The sequence below is a fragment of the Parasteatoda tepidariorum genome, chromosome 1 (genome assembly GCF_982258835.1).
Source record: "Parasteatoda tepidariorum strain Cologne lab strain chromosome 1, Ptep-v5.0, whole genome shotgun sequence".
In the NCBI taxonomy this organism is placed as follows: domain Eukaryota; kingdom Metazoa; phylum Arthropoda; class Arachnida; order Araneae; family Theridiidae; genus Parasteatoda; species Parasteatoda tepidariorum.
The window spans coordinates 6,663,826-6,688,685 of NC_141755.1; positions in this window are offsets into that span (position 1 = coordinate 6,663,826).

Below are 24,860 nucleotides of genomic sequence, written 5' to 3' on the forward strand. Positions count from 1 at the left end.
TATAAATTTAAAAAATTAAAATGCATTAGACAACTAAGTGTATTGATGCCATTTCATTATATAAAATAAAATCTTCAACGTGAAAGTCTTACAAAAAGGTTACAGTTGCGAAATAAAATACAATTCAAAATCCAATATGAAATGGTACAATGTCCATAAAAATCCTATTATTTCAACATTTTTTGTAACAAATAAAAATATCTTTATAAAGTAACGTTGTATTGCAACAAAATAAATTATCCTTTTAAGCATAAATTCGAAAAGTTTCATTCGTCTAAAGTAATTTTGTTTACGAAATCTCAACATTTCGTTCATTTTGAAATATGAAAGAACAAAAAATATTTCAATGTTCAAACAAGCAGAGTCAGGATATTAGTATATACATTTTTACGCAACACAGACATTTCCCCAAAGTCGACAAAATATTTGTCTATTTTTTTAACAGAAATTTATAATTCAAGTATCTCTTCGTTTCTTATGACTTAAACAAATAATTATGCACATCCGTGACATTCAAAAGAAACAACTTTTGAAAATCTAATACACAGAAATGTATTTAAAAACTAAAAAAAATAATATGTCCATTGCACCAGTCTCATTTAATAATATAAAATAACATTTAATGTGAAAACCTTACTAAAGGTTTACTGTTGAGAAATATAATAGATAAATTCTAATTAACAGTTTCAAATTTTTTTATAACCTTCGTTGAACAGCTAACTCAATTCTGAGTTTACAAATGCCAATGCTCAACTCCATAGCCTTGTAAGTTTGAACCCAATGCAGAAATCAAGGGAATTTATGGATCAAGCATTAGGGCAAACGAGCCTTCGTGGAGGACTTTGGAGGTTTTGTAGAAAAACGAAGAAAACCTCAAACGGTTATCACGACAAGATTTTTGCCCATGATCCATCTACCATCAAAGAAATTTTATGTAAACGCTGTGGTCGGTGCTAGCTGGAAGCAGAATTCAAAATGACCATCCAGCTCTGGGATCGGACCTGAATCACTTCATTGGGAGGTGAGCGTTCTAACCACCGCGACTCCATCTTTGAACATTTATAAAAATCCAAATTGTATTAATCTTTTAATAACAAGTAAATTTATCTGCATTAAATTACGTTGCATGCCGTGCAAAATTAATAAGGAAATTATTTTTTAAATCCAAGAAATTACATTCTTTTGAAATAAATTTATTGATAACACCTCAACAGTTGCTTTCATGTTTAATAGGAAACCACTTTCTAACCAACGCGACTCCATGTTTCAGCATTTACAAAAATCCAAATTGTATCTGTCTTTTCATAACAAATAAAATTATCTGCACTAAATTACGTTGTATACTATGCAAAATTAATAATGAAGTTATTACTTAAATCCCAGAAGTTGCCCTCTTCTAAAATAATTTCATTTATAAAACTTCAGTAATTGCTTTTGTGTTTAATAAGAAAATCAGTAATAATATTCAAATAATTAGAATCAAAATGTTATTGTATGCATATTTATGGATACAGACATTCGACATAGCAAACAAAACCTCTGTCTTATTTATTTTTTTAGTAAAAAAAATCGAGTATCTCTTCATAATGTGATCATAATATGAATAAATAATTATCTCGACTAGTCGACTAGTAACATTCAATGGGAGCATCTTTTGAAAAATTAATGTTTAGACAGGTATTTAAAAAGCCAAGTAAGTGATGCTCTGTGCACCAGCGCCATTTAATAACGTGAAGAAAAATTTAATATAAAAATATTTCTAAAATGTCGCCGTTAAGAATAAATATAATTGAAAACTTCATATTAAATGCTTAAAATTTAATAAAAATCCAAATTATATTAATCTTTAAAAACAAATTAAATTTTCTATATTAAATTACGTTGCATACCATACAACATTAATCGAGAAATTTTTTTCCTAAATCCAAGAAATTACATTCTATTAGAATAATTTTATTTATGAAAGTTCAGCATTGCTTTCGCATTGTATCAGGAAAGCAATATCAATATTCAAATACGCAGAGTCAGAATGTTATTATATCATATTCCCAGACATTCTCACAAAGCAAACAAAATCTTTTGTCTTTTTGTTTTAAAACTCGAGTATCTATTCCCCTTTCACAATGAGAACAAACAATCCATCAAAGACAGGAGAGGCATTGCAAAACGAAAACCGATGGATGGATTGATTTCCAAAAGCAGAAATACGTATTTACTTTTATCGGACGCAATATCGTCGGTAGGCATAGCAATTTTCAATCATTTCCTCCACGGTATCCATTTTTATTTCCGTTTCAAACGATATCCTCTACCGGAAACTCATTATCAATATTGTGTACAACAAGAAAAGAAGGCGAAGTTCAAATAACCGTCTAAATGTGACTTTCTCTCTCTCTTAACCTTCCCAAATGCAGATTCGAACGTATCCAGAGAAAATTTTTCTCCCTCAGAATAATCAATGATCCGATATCGCCACACAGATTTTCGGAGGATCCGAGAGAGATACGTGCGGGAACAGGAAATGATCGCAATAAAATTGTCACGATTGTTTACATCCATGTGTACTTATCCTAAGGTTTTTCCCGTGTAATGATCGACTCTTACTCACCACGCATCACCGGACAGTCGAGATTTTCTAGAATAGCCCCAGGTGCCATTTCGACGAGGAGAAGGGATCGTTCGGGAAAAGGAATAAAAAAAAACGGGAGCAGGAAATAAATAGGAAAACACGTTTGTGTCCTTGTTTAACGTGAAGGGAATGAAGGATTTTTCCGGTTCATTTCCTCTCTCTAGATTATTGCAAAGCAGGAAACACTAAAAGCATATTAAATAGCTTATTCTATGACACGAAGAACTTTAATACCGTCATTTAAGTAAGCTATACGATATTTTTTACTTATTAGCTGTAAAAAATATTTCATTGATACTTAACGTAGTAATTATTTTCTTCTTACGCAGTTAAGTTTTTTCAGGATATTGTCAGAAGTATTTTTATAACATTACTGAAGTTAAATTTAATAACATTAAACTGTAAAAGCTTGATTTATGCCCTGCAGTCATGTGATAGCTTATTCCACTCTGTAAAAATTTCAGATCAAATCACGGATTACGGACACTTAGGGTGCATCATCTGCAAAATCCATTTTTACCGTAAAATATTATACTGTAATTTTTGCAGTAATATTTATTCAATTTGAGTGATTCAGTAATTTTATGGTAATTATTACTATAAATATTACGGTACATCCTATTTTTGTTGTGCAACATTTTCCGATAAAAATATATTTTACTGTGAAAAGTACCAACAACCTGTGTGCTGGTACTTTTTATCGCAATTTGATCCGGAAATTTTTTACAGTGCATATAATATAAGGAATTCCAATAACGTATTTTAGTGAACTATATGATCAAAGTGTTAATACATTTTAATGAAAAAAATTCTTAACATTGATTCAATTCATTTATAATTAAATAATAAATAATTTTTCAGTTTATGAAATTTCTATGAAATGTTTCGAAATTAGTATAGTTGTTTGGAAAATTAATAATCGGCAATAAATTAACCTTAATATTGTTTTTCATGAGACTGGTAAAATTGAATAAAAAAATAAAATGTTTATCTACGTCTTTAAGAAAGTAATAACATATCTTTAATAAAAACATTGTTTTTTATTTCTTAATGATAAATAAAGCTTTTACTTCAATTTTAATTTCTCCAAAAATAGAACACTGATTGTCAACTTATATGTGTTGGGATTTATTCAAGTTCGCCCTCAAATCATTAAAAATGAATAATAGAACACAGTACATAGAATACAGCATTAGAATATAGCACATAACTATTAATTTCATCATTTATTGATCAGGTATTCGGTGATGATGATGAGAGTAATAAATTTTTTTGCATAACAAATGACCTAGTCTTAAATCAGATTATCCATTTTTACCATCCATTCTTTACAATACTCAAATTATTTTTATCTGAACATGTTACAGAACAAACAAATCTGATATTCAGTTGTTTTCGCAGTACTAATTAACGTAAAATAACTGAATCATTCTAATGAAATAAATATTTGTAAAGAACTTACGGTATAATGTTTAACCGTGAAAACGATTTTAACGGTTAAATACATTTTATGTATGGTGCACCCAAAGTGTCGGTATTTTGTTTCGTAATTTGATCCGGAATTTTTTACATTATAAACAGTTACCATGAAAAATTTACCAAATGAACAGTTTAAATACAGCATGCTTTTTTTCCTTTTTTAGAATTATTTTTTTTTTACTAGAATTATAATTACATACAGTTCGGATATTTTACCAGATTTTTTTTCTCCATGTGTTTCTTCAAAACTTCATTGCATTCAAAATTTCTATTCCTTTCAATATTAAAGTAGTACTTTTTACAAAACACTTAAAATAACAATTTAAAAACTTTATAGAAGTTCGTAAAAAAATAACTCAAAAAGATCAACCCTGCACTTACTACTTATCAATCACCGTAATTCAAATATTCCGCTAAACAATTCATTATTTTGTTCTTAACTTTACACACCATACATGGTTTAAAACACCTCTACAGAGGTGTTAACGAATCTGTCGACGCACACTGTTCTGACTTATTTATCTTCGTAGAGCTCCAAAATGTAATGAATGTTTCTCCAATAAAACCAACAATTATTGGCCGTTTGGCAACACAATTATCATCAGTTAACTACTAGATGCGAAGCCAAGTTTCATCAATCATTATTACGATAGTCGGCATATCCGGAGCGACGGGGTCTTAAATTACCCACTAGTCAACATTGATTTCAGTTTATAACCTTTTCGTTCATTTTCGAAACCGGTGTTCTACATTCTATTGTTTATTTCATTAAGAAAGACTTTCCAACTAAATCAATTTTGACAAAGTTAGTTTTTTTTAGTTTAAATGGTTTTCAGTTTTAGGCTTATAATAATTAAATGATATTCAGAGATGGTTATAGAGGATGAAAGAAACGTAGTTGCGCAGCATAGAAATTGTAAAAGAAATTTGCTTCTAAAAAAAAAGAATTGAATTATTTTGTTTCAAAACCTGACATGGGCCGGAAGAAAAGCTTCACAATTTTCAATTTTAGGTCTTAAAAATTAAAACTTTTAAAGATGGTTGTAGATGGTGAAAAGAAACATAATTGCATAGCATAGAAATTAAGTAGATTTCTATAAAAAAAATTTGTGCACTCCCCCAAACAAAATATAATTATTTTGTTTAAAAATCTGAAAGTTTAAAGTAAACCTAAAAAATAGATCTAAGAGTACACGTTCTCTTTTTCTTTTTAAGTTGATAATTTGTCATTATATGCACCTATGATAAAGCGTGATTCATTTTGCAATTTACTTCATAAATTTTATGAATCAAGCTTTTCTTTTATTTTATTATAGCTTATCTTTTAATTTTTTAAAATTTTCCTCTAAGTGTAGTTTTTTATGTTCTCTGAACAGATTAAATTATATTCAACACTATAGTTATAAAAAAGAGTCCTATATTCGGGCTATAATAGCATTTCTGTCTTTTATTAAAAAAATTTCCTCTCAATCAATTCATATATTTAAGCTTATTCTGAGGAATTTTGAGCCCCAGAAGCTAGTCCGAATTTTGAAGGAACGTTTTGTTACTGCCTATCATTAGTGTATTTATCGTTTAAAAAAATTAAGTGCCACACAATTAAGCATAATAAGTAGTTTTTAGTGTTAATTAGTTATCTTCTGTAATTCTTTGTATTTTGCTTTTCCTTTTTTATGGTTAAAGTAATTTTTGCGGTTACGTCATTGCTAGCAAATAACAGTGTTTTGCTTAAATTTTATTCTCAACATTTTACTTGTTAAACTGGAGCTTTCAGTGGCATAATCGGAAAATTGTAGGAATAATATATAAGGAAGTTCGTCAAGGCTTTTTATCTAAAAATTTGCAACGAATTTATCACTTAATACTCGATAGAATATAATTGGTATCAAGGAAAAATATAAAAAATTGTAAATTTATGATTATTCCAATTTTATCGTAATTAGAAGTGGAAAATAAAATGATCTGTACGCAACTCCTTCAACTTCTACAAATAAGAGAATTCTTTTAAATTAAATTAAAATAAAATAAATTTTTTCACTGAAACGTAATTAAAATAAAGTAATTTCTTTCAATGAATTGTGATTAAAATAAAATAAATTCTTTCATTTTAACGTAATTAAAATAAAATAAATTATTTTATAAAATTCGTCCTATGTGTGATGTTATTAATTATATATTTTTTAAAAAAATAACTTGGCCATATTTGCACTCTTTCTTTGCATAGTTTGAACTTTTGCAAACACTTAAATATATTGAATCGTAATTCTTAAATTACGTTTTGTATACTAATGATGATTGTCCAAAAATAAATCAAATTTTTCATTTTATTAAAAAAATTAGCGTTCTGTTTCAGTGGAAAAAAATTAAATCAATTTCTAGTCCCAGAAATTTACACAATAATTAATATTATTCCTAAATCATAAACTTATATTTAAAAATAATAAACCTTGCGTTAAATATTTATTTGCTAAATTATTTGGTGATAAGCTTTTCTTTTACCACTTCAAAACAGTTTCTCTTGAGTATAACATAAAAATAACTACCTTATCAACTAAATTCGTGTGAGGCTTACACAATATGACTGAAAAAAAAAACTCATGTCAGTTCTTCGTCTTGAAAAATGGATGCTAATCACTCATAGATAGATGACATCATCGGCATGACAGCCGCGGGAGGGTCCTGGCTATCTCATGGATTCATTTCCATCCGGACCTGTTCTCAGGCACGGTTTTCCACTTTTTATAGTTCAGACCAAGAAAGTCCTTCAATCAAGCCATCTGAGTTTGGGTTTAATGATAATAAGTAATAACAAGCTTAATTTCTTTTTTATAATATGTATATAGAAAAAATTATTTTTACAGATATGTTTTATTTTTCACTTGATCATAAGAAAATGCCGTTAAGAAAATTTTATATAAATTTACAATTTTTTATAGTAACTTCCTAACATGCAGCAGAGCATTCATTAATAAAACTTGTTTAGTTTTACCTTAATTGTATATTTTTTTAAACAGAAATACTATATCTTTGTCTTGGTACAGTAGTTTCTAAAACAAAAACTCTCATTAAAGATTGGTGGTGACAATATTCATTAGATCATCACTTAGAGAAACAAATGGTTATTTCCATTTCCATGGAAATGGAAGAAAATAATTCGTTTGTAGGAAATCTTAGTTCTCATGTGAATAATAGATTCTTTTTCATTTCTCAAACAGATTTCATTAAGATGTATCTTTTATATTCGTGAGTCTTTGAAAGATTCAATTAAAAGACCCAATCCTTGCTTTTAAGAAAAAGTAAGGAGGAAAAAAACTACTTCTTCCTCATCCATCCATCTTTATTTAATTGCGGAAAGGTTGGTGAAGAAAAAGGTTCAAAACCTGGTTTTGAACGAGATAAAGAGGAGGATAATTTGTTACGAGTACCCTTTTAGGTTTGGATCAAACTTTCTGTTTTATCTTAGAAGATAAAAAAATGTGTTTATGAAGAAAAGGAATTATATGAATAGGAGAAAAATTATTTGGATTCGAATTAAATAGAAAAAAAAGCTATTGAAATATGGATGCTTACAAATCTCAAAGATTTTTAAAGAATTATTAAGCATAAAACTAACTTTATGTTTGTTGTTAAACTAATATAATGAGAAAAATTATATAATTTTTAAGTGAATTAAGTTGTTTGCTTTTAAATAAATTATTTTCCGAAACATAAAAATATTAATGTTTCGAAATTTATGCTCAGATAATTTAAAGGTTTCTTGGTATTGAAGTTTAAATTACAAAAATAAATGTTAGTGGTACTCGTAATTCCATTTTTAAAGTCTTTGGTGTGTTTTAGTCGCATAAGAAGAAAATTATTTTATTTTTAATTATATTATTAAATGAAAGTAAATTTAAAACCTTTAAACATGTTTAGGATCAGAGGAAGTTAAGGCCTTTGTTTTTGTAATTTTCTTAATACATTTATGTACCCTTCTAATTAAAAGAAGAATTCTTGCAACCATTCAATCGAATTTAAAGGAGTTTGAAAACCCAAGGAAAATTATATTTTCACCAAGAGAAGTATTTATTTTATGCTGGCAATCGATGTGATTTGCCAAATAAATTTTAAACTATATTTAAAGAAATGTAAAATCTGGAATGTGTCTATATAAATTTACCGTATATTTATTCGATAATGTTGTAAAGGTTTTAATGATAAGAAAATATGAAATTTTATTAATAAGAGGTGCTTTGTTCAATAATACAAGGTACAAGGTTCTATTAATACAAGGTACTCATTACCAGCTATTTAAAGTTTTAGATTACTAAACGGAAATAAATCTTTAGATGTTGAGGATTTGGGGCTGCAATTTGGTTACAGATATCCTGATAATTGTTCGTTGCTTACGTCTTTGGAAATCAGAGAAATCATTCTTAATAAGTTTCAAAATAAGTTACAAAATGCATCATCTGATGGTTTCTGCTCCCATTCCAACTAAAATATTTACGCTGGTCTCTATTTATTCTGTCTTCACACACATTGACGAAAATATTCGTTATTTTCTAGAAAAAAAAAATTTAAAATTTTCGCTGCCTGCAGTGCCGTCTGTTGACTCATTTTATTACTAATTTCGAAATTCTGTGCAGTTAAATTCTGTGGGTCCTTGAGCAGAACTCTGAAGATCATACATTTCCATTCCCTTTCATTTTTCTCTAATTGAGTTTCAAAATTGTCAGTATCGTCGGTCGTTTTTGACTTACACGGCAGTTTTGACTTGTAAAATACTCTATTTAAATTTTCGCAGAGTATTCAGAAATTTAAAACACATTCAGAATATCATATAAAGAAACACAATTATAATAATACTTATGAACTGTGTAAAAAAAGAATTATAATTTCAGTTCTTATTTTTTGATCTTAATTCATCTTTATAATAAAAGAAATACAAATAATTTCAGCATGAAATATTTAGCTTAAAACTTTTCGGACTTAATCAATAGATAATTGTTAAACAAAATGTGAAAGGAAATTATATTAAAGAAAATTTTATTCTTAGGGTCAAATTTCTTCCAACAAGAAAATATAAACTAAATATTTTGTTCTGTAACATGCTTTGTAACAGTTATTTTTGTTTATGAAATTCTCAAAACTAATTTTATGTTTGAAATTAAATTTTTCATTGCAGTTTTATAATTCCTAATATTTTTAATAGTCTATTACAGATATTAGCATTAATAACGCTTCCAAAGTTTCAAGAAAAATAAAGTTTGACAGAAAAATTGATAGCTCTCGTAAAACTATTTAGTTTGCAACGAGAGTTTTCGTACAAAAACATCATAACACTTCATAATTAAATTATCTGAAAGAACCGTTAAGTGGTAAATTCATTCATTTTGTAGATAGGGAAAACTAATAGAATTATATCCCTAGTTTTATGTTTTTCCCTACTATTATTAGCAAGTTTTGTGTTATTCAGCTGTAAGGCGATAACCGTGTTACATTGTTGAGACTGATTTTATGGTGCGAAACATCGTTTCTTGGGGACAGGAAACCTTATAGAATTTTGATAAAACTGAAGCTGGGGGAAAATATTATAATTTAGAAGTGCATCAAAACATTGATTATTATACTAAAAAGAGTCCTTATGGAAGAAAGAATTAAGTTCTTCTTAAAAATATTTTTCTTATATAATCCAAGTTTTTGATGAATGGAACATTAATTTTAATCAAAAAAGTTATAAGTTTAGATAATAGTTTTGACTTGAGATTGCGCTTCCATTTTATAAAACTAGAATGACATTAGCACTAAAAACTTTTAATGACATTCGCTTTAAAAACTTTGAATGGTATTACACTAGTACTAAATATAATTATTGTCTCAAAGAGAACTTAAGAATAATTAACTTTAGTAATATAGTGTTGGCAAAAACAATCAGAAAATAGCGCAATAAAATAATTAGCCAAAATAATGGACTAGATTATTACATTGGAATATTTGTCTTTAGAATTAGATTGGAGAAATTGCATAAAGTTTAATTATTTTATAAATCTTAAGAAAACAAATTTTATTTATAAAATAGTGAAATTCTTCGTTTACATTTAGAAAACAATTACTTCTGTATAAACAGTTACTGTTAGAAGAATTGTTTATTTAGTATTTACAGCATAGAGGGATAAATTCAAATTACAAATAGTATTTAGTTATAATAATATTAAATTTTTGAAAACATCAATTTAAAAGTCTCCTCGGGGTCATCTAAATAAACCACGTGCTTTTAAATGGAAACATTAATTATTTTGGTTACAATAATGACAATGTTATTATAAATAGGCACTTGAGCTTGGTGCAGTGTAGTATCTTGCAGCTCTTGTGATATAAAACTCTACATCAAACCATATATAGCTCTGATAAGCAACAACAATTTAATAGAAACGTAATACAATAAACTTTAAATGATTTGAAGATATGTTTATTAAATACCAAAATAAAACAACACATGGTTATTATGTTCCGTCTCTAATACCAATAAAAACTTAAACAAATAAATTTTAAGTTTAAAAACAATTCACTCAATCAATAAAATATAGAAATGTAGGCATTTAAGGATAAAATGATAGGTGTTCTGAAACTATAAATTGTATAATCGTAACACATCTCTAATCTGATTTATAATGTATTTTAATTAAAGAAATGTTTTTTTTATTCACCAATACTCTATTGACTCTTTTAAAATTTATGTTTGTATTATACAGTTTGTTTTATACCTTTTGCCTTAAAATAATAATAAAAGATCGTTATCAGTTGTAAGCCTAAATGGATGCAGGCTTAATATAAGCTTAAATATTAAACACTTATAACTAAACCAAGAATAATATTATTAAGATAGGTTATGAAAAATTGCTTATTTCGCTTTAAATCAAACGTATAAAGATAAAAACATTACTATGGCTGTTGTGATATTGTATGATGCTTTGAGTTATGCATAATGTTTATACCAAATTATGAAATACTTGACCAATGATCAGAAGAAGTAAGAGAAAATCCGGAGAAACAATAACGAGAACAAACAACGACAAGCAATACTGTGTTAAATAACCTGATTTATGGAAAATTAGAACGGCTGTCACTCCAGTTTCGTGTTAATTGAGGTTTTTAATTATTTGTACTAAATTAATATAGATTTCATCCAAATATTTTGCTGCAATACTATAGAAAGGTAATACTTTCAAGAATACAAAAATATTGGCTTGCCTCAAACTTTTCAAGTTGTCAACTTTTAGGCACAAGAAGAATTTGGTGAAAATAATTGGGTTATCTTTCTTTTCCTTTGCTCTATTAGTGTAACCGACAATCATTTATATGATTTATGGTGCCGGCCAGGTGGCCGAGCGGTTAGCGTGACTGACTGCGAAGGCATAGGCTGCGGGTTCGAATCCCGCTCTGGGCATGGATGTTTCTCTCCCTCCTTGTGCTGTCCTCTGTTGTGTGTGTATGATGTGTGAATGTGGCCCACCCTATAAACGGGTTTGTGGCAGTGTGGCTTGGGCAATGTTGCTCGCCTCCGTGACTTTGGTTCACAGGTGCCCACTGGGTAACGCGAAATGAGCAACAGTTCTGGCATAGTATAGGCAAAAGATACAAATTCAGTGCCTGCCATTGGAAAAAAAAAGATTTATGGTAATTAATATGAAACAAATAGTCAAAAAAAGGATTCAAATGAAAAGCAAGCTTGACTATAAAAAAAGCTATATTTGCTTATTTTAAAAGGAAAAATTTTATTGTATTTCAAGTGTTCAAGCATAAGTGTAAACGTTTTGATAATGAACTTCGTATTTAAGAAATTAGAACATGTAAATATTTTTCCATTTTTACTATAAGGAAAATGAAAGTGATAATGTTAATTATTAATTTTACACAGCCCAAACGTGATTATTAATCTATAATAATAAAATGAAGAGATTGTCTGTATGTCTGTAGCTAGAAATGCATGTGCTAGCTTCCGGAAATTCAGACTGCGGCAGCTGAGAGCAATTTTAGTCTCCTACTCTAAAAATCATTTGAAAATTTTAATTAAATTATAAGTGAGAGACGTTTGAAAATTGCAATTTTCTCATTAGTAGGAGATAGCCATTAAAACTCGGATAAATAAAACTGCATGGGATTTGATTTTCCAAATATTTAAACCATAACATAATTGGTGTTTGCTAGTCTATAGCTCTCATTAATTAAAAAGAAGTTCATTACGCGTTTTTCAACATTTATTTTTAATTGGATATCTCAGATAATTTCAATGATAAACATAAATGCATAAATGGGCTACGTCACTGAATTCAAATTTGTTGAGTTTTTTTTAAACTACGTGCTTATTTTGTTTATAGTTACGCTTTTAAAACGCGTATATACAAAACTAAATATTATAAAATTAACAGTAATTGAAATAAAAAAAGTTATGCACTAAAAAGCAACATTAATGGAGACTAGATTAGAACAAAATTCTCAAGAAAAAACGAAAAAAATCACTATATTATAAATGTTGCTTACTTAATGTTTGTAATAAGCACGGAATGAAATAAAAAATAAGCCATGAACTAAAAATCAACTAAAGGAGAAAAATATTATAATTATGTTATATTATATTAATAAAGGAAAAAACATTAAGCTATGCAATAAATAGCAAATTTAATGGAGAAATGGTACTAATTCGCTTAGGTACTGATACTAATTACTGGAAAAAATATCCATACCATGTTTAACGCCAATGATGCCTAAATAATTTTGGCAAAATTAAAAAATAACTATGCACTAAATAGCGAAATTAGTGGTGAAACAACATTGAATCAATTAAGGGCAGTGTAAAAAAGTGCCTATCTACTATTGACGATTATAGTACTATGTTTATTTTGGTAGGTACTAATGGAAAATGAAATAAGTTATGATTATAAAGCAAATTTAATCGGAAAATATTACTAATTCATTAAGCAGGAACATAAAAAATCTACATACATTGACTCCAATTATGCTTAATAAATTTTGATAATATTTAGTACTGGTACTATGGAAACTGATGCAATTTCAATAGGTATCAAATGTACTACTATGACAATAACATATTACTTTAGCATGTCTGGTACCCATTAAAGCTTCAACAATACTGTGCAGATTTGATATGGATACTGTGGAAAGAGCGTTTTTCACAGACCCTCGATAGGGATAAGTACAACAGAAAATTATTTGATGATAGCAAAGTTTGACTATCAATGGTTGGCTTCGAGAAACAGCATCATGCCAAATGATACTGAATGCAGTCAATCTTTCTTTCGATGAGATAAAGCACCAAAAACGTGTTTTGCTTAATCGAAAAACGTAAAGCAACAGGGGCAAGAAAATAAATAAATGAAATTATTTGATCTTTATTAACTATGTAGGTATATGTCTTTCAGTTGTGCACACAATTTAGTATTGTTAATAAACAACTATTTATTGAGTAATGACATTTTTCTCCATGTACGAAGAACGGGTAGTCAACTAGTCATTAATAATTTCAAGTTATTGATAAATTATAAAGTGGTAAGCAGGATACCATTTATTTGATCAATTAAATAACTGCTCATAATCACCGCTTATTATTATAATAGCTGATTTATTAAATTAGCAATTGCCCATTGATTAAAAATTTTATATTCTCTGATGCATTTGCTTATACAAACATTCAAATTTCAAAGAAATAATCAATCATTTGTTTATCAGATTAAGATGCAAAATCATTCGAAACGATGCTGTTTTGTTATAGAAATTTGAGATGGCAACATTGCTGCAGAATGTTTTACAATAACAAATAAATGTGTTTTGCATTTTCATATTGCTCCATTCTTTCTACGGCATTATTAAAAATGATTAAAAGTTACAAATTACATTCATTGCATGCTAACTACAGAAAAAATTCAACAAATCTTTATTTTGAAAATAAATGCTAAGGTTTAATCACTTAATTGCTCAGTAGAAAACCTCAAAAACCAAAACAACATTTTTTATGATGAGCCATATAAGTAGTGTTTGACTAAAATTGTCCTTACAAAAGACAAATCACTGGGAGAAGAGGAAGACCAAAAATAAGGAACTTTGGGCAACTAAATAACTATATATATCCCTTAAGTAGTAAATAAATTGCTTTTTTGTCTTGTTTAACAAAGATTGAGAGGCTAAAGGAGTTGCAGAGAGGTCGTACTCTTTATTGTTTCTTTTTCCTTAAGAAACATTTTGTGACGGTTTTAGTCTTGGTAAAATGAAAAGAAAAATTTTGTTATTTTTTTCCCCTTTTTTCTCAGCTCTCTCTAGTATCTTTTATCCTAATAACAATAATTTTCAACTAAACTTCTGGTTTATTTTTTATGAAGTCCTGTTTCGCTGCATCTTGTCGTAGATTAATTTATTTTAGTACCGTAGATTGTGTTCTAAAACATTAAAGTTTTATTGCAGTTCAGTCATTTAATTTTTTCTAAAATTTCTTCTTACATAGCAGGGGCATTAACGTTTCTTTAATTTTATGCGAACTGGAAATTAGAGCGGGGAAGTTCAAGATAATGATTTATTAAGTACTTATATTAAGCAAGTACTAAGCATTGCAAAAGGATTTCGTGCTGATTGTTCCAAAGGCTATTAAAATGAGCATTTCTCATTCTAAATTCCTATCTAAGAAGTAAACCTTTAGAAGGAGTATCTAATTTATGGAAGCTTTGCTCTTTTGTTTCAATATTCTTTTATAAAAATGTTTCATTTTGAATTATTTACAGCATCAATTCATTTACCTTAAAATTCAATACGTGACTTTATTTTCATCTTATTAAAAGAACTTTTTATGATCTGATTTTTAATGCTTTAAATTATTACAATGTTTTTAAAAAATATCAGTACTTGAATTATTTTTTCAAAATAAATCATAAAAAAGGATCATATATTATAATTACTATTTCACTGCGTACTTATTTCATGTTACTTTAAATGAATATTCATCACAAGCAAAACAGCATATTAAATGAGTCTAAAAATTTGAGGCACCATTAGCAGTTGTTGTTTTTATTCTAATTTATTATTGTTAGTAGCTGTAACCCAGTTCTTTGCCCGATTTAGAACAAAAGTAAGCAATTAACAAATCAATATTAATAAACCGTACTTAATCAAGAAAAAATTTAAAAACATTTACCACCACAATTGATAAATCTTAAATCGTTATAATATTCGATTGTAAATTTCTACCATACCCGGTGACTTTCTGTGATTAGATTTAATAAAACATGCCTTTAGAATTTAAAATCATCGAAACAGAAGTTAACTATACATAGTATTATTTAGCACCCAGAAGATTAATGAAGCTATCAATGATTAATAGTGTACCACAACCAAACATTTAATTCTGATGAGTTTGTACTTCATTTAATAACTTAATTTTTGTTTTCGATTATCGTTGATTCTTCATTATTTAGATGCATAGAAACACTTTTCAAAAACGCAACTTTTAAGGAAATAATCCGGTGACTTTAAATAGTTTTGAAACTGTTAATTCGATTATGTCATCTCGCTCTCATTTTGGTTGAGTTTACTTGCAATAATAAATCAAGAATATGTAATTACGAGAAAATATATAATTGCATAACAATAAGTAAGACCCTGCAATAAACCCATTTTTTGATTGAATAGAGTTTTAATCTTTCAAACATCAATGATATTATCATTCAAATAAGTGATACGAAAAATCGTCTATAGTTTGACTTGTAATAATGCCTAATTCTAAAATTATTTTTCGAATATCCCTCCCGAGGATATATATTCTATATATATCCTCCAAATAATATAGAGGTGAATAATGGTATTGTTTAATGATTTTTATTATATACGGGGCTTAAATTACTAATTGATCACACTGTTTACATTTTAAGATACAAGGTTAAATGATTCTGAATTTATAAAAACGACATGCAGGCAGCCTCTTCTTTTTATTATTATAGATCAAACATCTTCGACAGTATATCATATCCCTTTCATATTCTTGTAAGTTTTCTCTTGACACAAAAGACAAGTCTAGAGGCAAGCATTGGGGAAAATTCGCGTTAGCATTGTTTCGTATTAAAAGATAGGGGAAAGGGAGTATTGTGTGAATAAAAGTTTATAGAAATAACCTTCGTTCAATTTATGGAAAAATATAGTTGCTAAACTTTAATTGGGCATGAAATTAGTAGCATCTGTCACTATGATTTTTCTACTTGTAGTTTTCCACTGAGAAGACCATGGTCCAGCATCATTTCGCATGCAACAATTAAGTGTGGTTAGTTATAGTTTGTTAGCACATATCCGTCATATGGGAAACTACCATTATCTTTAACATTGTGCATGGATACTGGAATACAGTGACCGCTGTGAAGATGAAAGGAGAAATATCGTTACGACATTGTGAGGATATAAGATTGAAGAGGTTTACGGAGGGTTAGTATACACGAACCTTATTTTTCTATTTGCTTTCGAGATATTTCATTTAGATATAACTACACTCGACTCCTGTCCAACCGATTTTTCTAGTGTACATTCATGTCCGAACACTGAAAATGTTTTATCGGGAATCAAAAATAGTAATGACAATAATAATGACTCTATGTGTTTGGTGAACTAGAATTGGTATGATTCACTTACTAGCGATTGATAAAACCTTCGCAACTGCGGTATATTCGATTCAGTTGCAAAGGCGTGTAGTTGTTCTGCATTGGAAACAGTCAACGCTAGACAACAAGTAAAGAATAATACTTTTTAAGACAATTTCATATCTTAAAATTCATATCTTACTGATTACTAATTACTAATTGAAGCTGAAAATGTGGTTTGATGATTAAAATACAATTGTAAGAAAAATTATTTGGTAGTTATTTCTATGTTTCTGTGACAAAAAAAAGTGCACGAACTATCTAAAATGCATAACATGTCAGTATTTTGGCTATTGCATGCTGTAAAAAAATGAAATGATCCTATCCTCATTGGTTTTTAACCTGTGCCATGAACGGACACTCTAGCCTCTAAATCATATCTTTAACACTAGTTCCGCTTCAAAATGATGCCATCAGAAGCTTTGTCTTTGACCCTACTATAACTTTTTATAACCAATTAATTCTTTGAACTTGAGATGCATAATACACATTTCTTGGAAAATTTTGAAGTGTGTCTTAAACTCGGGGGATAGTTTTCAAAAATGTATAAGGGAAAAATGGTTAATGTATAAGAAATAATTCTTACCATTAAACCATGTGACAAAGCCTAAATCTATTTTTCCAGACTTCCTGGTTTCTGGCTTGAAAAGTTGTAAACAGAAGGCTCTGAAGATAATTAACTTTGAAATTAAAGAAGATTACTTAAAATTCACAAATTGGAGAAAATTGAAATCATCCAATGAATTATATTCACATTATAAAATTTTCAGAATGCCTTTGATTAACATAAAACCACACTGCATTTGGTGAACTAAGCAATCAAGCAAAACAATAAGTGACGCACAAATGCTCGAACCAGTAATCATATAATTAGTACTCGAACACACTATCATATACACCGATGTTACGTTAAAATAGCCCAATCCATACGAGGGTTGCTATTTATATTTCTGGCCTAATAATGAAAAAACAAATATGTAGGATCGAAATTGGTTTTATTGCTTTTCAAAATATTCTCCATGATGATCAATACACTTTTGCATGCGTTTGAACCAATTTTCAAAGCACTTTTTCCAGTCCGATTGAGGTAACTCCAAAACATGCGTTTTGAATGCATCAACCGCTTCTTCGGGGGCCGAAAATCGTTGTCCACGTAATTTATTTTTGATGTGTGGGAATAAGAAGAAGTCATTGGGTGCCAAATCAGGGCTGTACGGCGGATGACCCATCAGTTCGATCTTTCGCTCCGTCAGAAATGCCTTTGTTTGAGTCGATGTGTGAGAGCTCGCATTGTCATGATGAAGAATGATTCGCCTGTTCTTCTGCTTTTTTCGAATTTCTCCGATGACTTCTGGCAAACAAATGGTCGTTTACCATTCAAAATTGACCGTCCACCGTTGCTCCAACGCCACTGTTGCCACATGACCGTTAATGCCGAAGAAACAGGCAATCATTTGTTTCGACGTGTTTCTTCCTCGAACAACTTTTGTTGGTTTTGCCTCGTCTTGGAAGACCCATACAGTTGATAGCTGTTTTGTTTCCGGCTCATATGCATAGATCTATGATTCGTCACCTGTGTAGATGTTATACACAGCCTTTGATGTACCTTGAACGTATTTTTCCAACATTTCCTTGCACCAATTGACACGAGCTTTTTTTGAGCGTTTGTCAGATTATGCGGGATCCAACGCGAACAAATTCTTTTTACACTCAAATGTTCATAAAATATTTTATTGATGCTAGTCATACTAATGTCCAAAGACGCCTCTATCTCACGGTATGTCACACGACGATCTTGCTTTATCAGTTCACGCACAGCATCGATCTTTTCTGGCACAACAACTGATTTTGGACGACCTGCGCGGGATTCGTCCTGTATCGAACATCGATCACGATTAAATTCGTTATACCAATTTTTTACAGTGCTGTAGGATGTCGCTTTATCGCTGAATAAGGAATTAAGTTCATCGAAGCACTCTTGTCTTGACAATCCACGTCGAAAGTTATGAAAAATAATGGCACGAAAATGTTCACGACTCAATTCCATTTTTTGAAAGAGAAGTTTCAAGTTACCGTCAACAACACAAATGAAGCTATAATGGTAAATAGTCTGCTGAATTTATGTTTAAAAATATCAAACTTTCGATTAAAATCGTCTGCGGTCGCCTAGCAACACTTACTGTTGCCATGGCCAGAAATATAAATGGCAACCCTCGTATATCAGAACAAGCGGAAAAAACTGTCGTGGAATTTTCAAACCCTCTATCCAAAAAAATTAGAACTATGCTAGGAATTAAATCAGAAAAAAGTTCTTGACTCTCAAACGAAAACGAACTAAAAAATGGCTTTATTTTACTTCGGTCCCCAATTATTAATTTTTGAAAATCGTCAATCCAAGCTAGGACACACAGTTTAATAAAACCACCAGTAGACGAGACGAAGTGCTTATCCCTAGTACTGAAATTCTGAAAGAGTAAATTGAGAACCATTACTAATGTGTATAAACTAAATTGATTATGTCTAATAGTTTTATGCAAATTAATGAAAGACATATTTTTTTAATGAAAGACTTATAACCAATATTTAAGTTAGTTTTGCTTGTTTAATACCTGACTTGAGTGACTGTTACTGCAATTAGAAGAGATTATATTAAAAACTAATTCAGAGTAAATCCAGGAAAATATGTGGCTCTTTGTGAGTCCACTATTGATGGAGTGGTGATAATTAGACTGTGGCAAACTTATCATATAATCAAGATTATCATAATATGACATACTATGTCAACTTTCCAGCAAAATATAATTGAATGATTTAGCCAACAAAAAAAACAGTTTTTATTTAAGCATGCATTAAGTGTATGCGTAAACTGTATAATTAATATCTATCTATATATCTAACCCCGTATATATATATATATATATATATATATATATATATATATATATATATATATATATATATATATATATATATATATATATATATATATATATATGTATATATATATATATATATATATGTATATATATATATATATATATATATGTATATATATATATATATATATATATATATATATATATATATATATATATATATATATATATATATATATATATGTATATATATATATGTATATATATATATATATATATATATATATATATATATATATATATATATATATATATATATATATATATATATAAACACAAATTAACATGAAAAACATGAATAAAATAAAAACTAAATGGTAGAGAAACAAGAATGGTAAAAGCAAATAGTCGTTATCAAGACACATCTAATTGCTATAAATGCGATATTTCTGAATAAAGAATAATTATCCTAAGATAAAAATTATTCTTTATATGTGTCGATATCGCAAAAAACCTTATGTTGTAAAAATCATGAAATAAATATAAATATATAATAATATAAATATATATATATAGTATATATATATATATATATATATATATATATATATATATATATATATATATATATATATATATATATATATATATATATATATATATATATATATATATATATATATATATATATATATATATATATATATATATATATATATATTAAAAGCATACATTAAACAATAATCGTAACAAGTTTTAAACCTGCCCCTCTCCCAGCTTTTGAAATATTACCACCGTTAATAACAGGAAGTAATCCGTTAAGAAATACACCGTTAAGAAATATTTCAACTGTTAACAAGTAACACACATGAACTTAGAAGTAATTCTAGCTGCAAACAACGTCGTACAAAATAAACTTTAAGAAATATTCTGGCACAAATATTTAAGTGTTATGGAGAAACTAAACGGATTCCTAAGCAGATTACGAGCTAAAGACGGACGAGATTAAAATATTGTTCGACCTTCCGTTAAAGACAACGCAGAAATAAAATGGAATTTTAACAATTTTCCTCTGAAGGTTATTGCTTTTAATTTTGCTTGGGATGTTTAATATCCTTAATCAAACAGAACGTAAGAGAAATTTAGTAATTTAAAGATGTATTCTAGACTTTGTCTGCATTTCATAAATTTTCTAGCCACCTCTTATCTTATCGTAACAATGATATTCTTAATAAGATTTGCATATTGTTCTTGTCCTGATGTGTAAACAATGCTGTTTTTAATGTTTTTTTCTGTTTGCACACTCTCAGGAATAAGACTTTCACTTTTGACGATTCAGCAATCTTTGAGCTACAAGCCGTTAATTATGTGGATTATTTCGTCATGAAATCACGTGGTATACGACAAAACGGGAACTCTTAAACATATGACGAAAATGTATCCTTAACTCGAAACATCATAGTAGTGCATTATGGCGGATTGTTAGCTAAAATAAAGCTAGGAGAAGACTAGACGATCGAAAGTAAGGAAATAAAATAAGCTGACCGAGTTTTGTAGTGACCAAGCAGTTTGCCTCGTTCCAGGAGAAAACGTGGTTTGAATCCCGCTTCGGGCATAGAGGAAATTTATCTCACTGTTCTTTTTGTCATTCTAGAGGTGACATTGACTCAGTTGTATGTTGTCCATGATAAAGTGATTACGAGAAAAGTTTGGCATCTCGAGATTGTTTTTTTATCGCTTCTGGAAAAAAAAATATAATGGCAAAATTCGTTCCCTTGAAGAAGTGACAATAGTTATTTCTCCACTTTGACGAAATATTCAATCGGAGTATATATCAAGAAAAGGATTCGTCACAAACAAAGAAAGTTTCGTTAAATTTGAGTTCCCATTTTTTTTTTTTTTTTTTGCAGTGTAGACAATGATAGATAGAATACGGTTTTTATTTTCATAATAATAATAGCCAGTTCGAGGTAAGAACAAGTCTTTAAGAAATCAAGCATGAGTCAAAAGACATAGCCAAACAAGGTAAGATAGGGAAGGAAGAGTATTTTTACTATTTTTGAAATTTAAAAATAGTTTTAAGAAGGTAAGCCAAACGATGTAACCAAAAGTTTAAAAATAAAATCTAAGAAAACAAGAAGTGTAATTTTACTTCATTTTAAAGTTGAGAATAAAGATACAAGTCAAATTTGACGAGCTAAAAGGCATAGTCAAAATAAAAATAAAAATTTTGAAAAGAACAGCGAGAGTGCTTTTATTTCCTTTCTAAGGAGTAAAATAATTTAAGCAGCATTAGCCGAAATAAAAATCTTTTAAAGTTTAAAAAAGTAAAACTATAATCTGATGCACTAAATATATGTCTGGACGTGTAAGGATGAACTCAAATTGAACAAAATGTTTTTTAACACTTTCACACCAGGTATAATCTAAATTTGATGGAGTTTCTGAAGTGCTTTTTTTTTGCTTTGATTGCGTCTGTCCAGCACATTTTCCACAGAACAAGCCTATATTGAGTAATAGACGCTTATAATTTGGTTAGAGAAGAAGCAGAATATAAATCATTCTATTTGTTAAGTAGTTTGGATTTTTTTAATTTCATCATAAAAAAGACATGAAGAATTTGCAACTAAAAATAATAGTAATAATGTTTTTTTTTCATGAAAGAATTGGAAGAAAAGGACGGAAACTTATGCCTTTTGTTTATTTTGGTCTGAAATGAAACGAAAAAGTAAAAACTCGCCTTTTTTCGAAAGAAGAAAAAAGAAGAAAAAAAACTAAATTCCTGATGAGACCATAAAGATATTTTAATGGTTTATTTTGCTTTCTTGATGGCCTCTAGCACCATTTTATAGTAGCCATCATACAACAATTCCTATCATGTGTTAATGGATTTCGATGGGTCAACAAACTTCCATCCTTTCATATTGGAAGATGATATTTTACTATATGATGGGCAACCAACATGTTATGATAGAAATTCTTTGATCAACAAATTCTCATGATGGAAAATGCTGCTATAGTACTATGATGGCCAACCAATAAGTTATGTTTGAAATTCTTGGTCCAACAACTTCCATAGTTTCATGATGGAAAATGCTGCTTTAGTACTATGATGGTCAGCCATTCAATATTTTTTTTGGTTTCGGTGAACCAACAACACCCATCATTTGATGATGAGACATATTGATTTGCCATTACGAGACTAGTAACCTATCAAGCAATGTTTGTTATTAATAAAGAAGCTTCATCTTTTATTTCATGATAGAATAATTTATATTAAACCCATATATGCATTTTTTTTTTACATTGAATATCTTACACAATTTTTGGTCCGAAATTTTAGAGGTTATGAATAAATTGACCGATAAACGAGATTAATCCCAAATATCTTTTTCATTTTTTAAAATTTAACATATAAATCTATTGAAAACAAGGGAACAGGTTGTAGTCACGTATTTCAAAACCAGACTTCGTGGTGATGGTGTTATATGGAAACTAACAGAAACATTGATGAGTGACGTGAGAGTTAGCGTTTTTGTTGGGAATATTAATTCGTTGCTCATCATTTCTCTTCCTCTATTCTAATTTAAATATCTGAGTTTTGTCCCGTTAGTAAGCCTGTTAGCGAGTCACGATGGCGAAGAATAGAGCTTTCGTCTTCCAATGAGTTGAACCCGGTTTGAATCCCAGTCGATACGAATTTCGCCAGTCGATACGAATTTCGAATTTCGCCCAGTCGATACGGCTTGCACTGAAACAGTACTGACGTGAAATATTCTCAGTGGTAATCCTTAAGTGTTAGAGTCCCCTTACCTTCAGGCTATCCTTGAGAGGTTCTAGTGGTCTTCCTCTCAATGGTAACGCCAGTGCGGGTTAGTTCCATCAAAAAGTCCTCCACAATGGCGAAATTCTCCCATTATTACTTGATCCAGGAGTTCCCTCGTCTTCCGGATTGGGTTCGAAATTAAAAGGCTTCGCATTTGAACATTAGTAGCCCTAAACACAAAAATTGGGTCGGCTGTTCAACGACGGTTATAAAATTAAAGAACTTGTCATTGTGCACCAAGCAAGTTTAAAAATAACTTATTTCAATTTTAAGCGATTCTCTGCTCCAACAAGGTGAATGATGAAATTTAACGCTTCTCAAGGACGTGGCAGAGAGTTGGTATGACACAAAAAGTATCACAGAATCTAAAAATAAATAGATCTCTGGTGCGATTGTGTAGTAAAATGGAATAATGATAAACCTTTAAAATGTAAACATTTCAGAAAATAATTATATTTCGTGCTTCTAAAAAATAAGAGATTTTGGAATTGCTCTCGTAATACACTGTAACAAAATCCGAATCAAATTATGATATAAAGTAATGACACTTTAGGTGCATCATCCGTAAAATACATCTCTACAGTAAAATATGATACGATAATTTTTACTGGAATATTTAATTACAGCGATTTTACTGTAATTATTACTGTAAAAATTACGGTACATCTGATTTTTTGATCTAACATATTCCGGTAAAAAATAATTTTGCTGTTGAAAGTACCTGTACCGTTCGTGACTGTACTTTACACAGTAGTTTGAGCCAGAATTTTTTACAGTGTAGTACTATAAACCTCTTATGTATCAAATTTAAAATAAATTTTAAATAGATGAAGAGGCGAAACTAAATAATTAATTTGTAATTTGTTGGATTTAAATTAGTGAAAGATAAATATTGTTTTTCGCAATTTCTTTTAAGTCATAAAATTTTGAAAAAAGGAGGAATAAATGGAATATTTGTTTTGCTTTCAAATCCAAAGGAATGAGTTTAAAAATTAAAAATGAAGATTTCATGCTTTTATATTTTAAAATCTTAAAAGGTAGTTTATTAAGAAGTCTTTTTCTTAATCCATTAACACATTATTCACAAAAAATCAATACTCGAGTAGTTAAAATGACAGCTACAAAATAAATACATTTTCCTTCAATTAATCATTGTTTTTTTAAAGTTCTTCCAGAAAAATTATCACTCCACAAAAATACATTTTTCTAATTAGTTAACATTAATCACATTAAAATCGATCGAAAAACCTTTTAACTATTCTGCTTTTTTAATGAGAGAATGGATTGATTTCTTTAATGTAAAATTGTTTCAACAAACAGATCATTTTCTGAACATAGAACTAAAATGTTTCAGAGTTGAAATATTTTTCAATGTAATT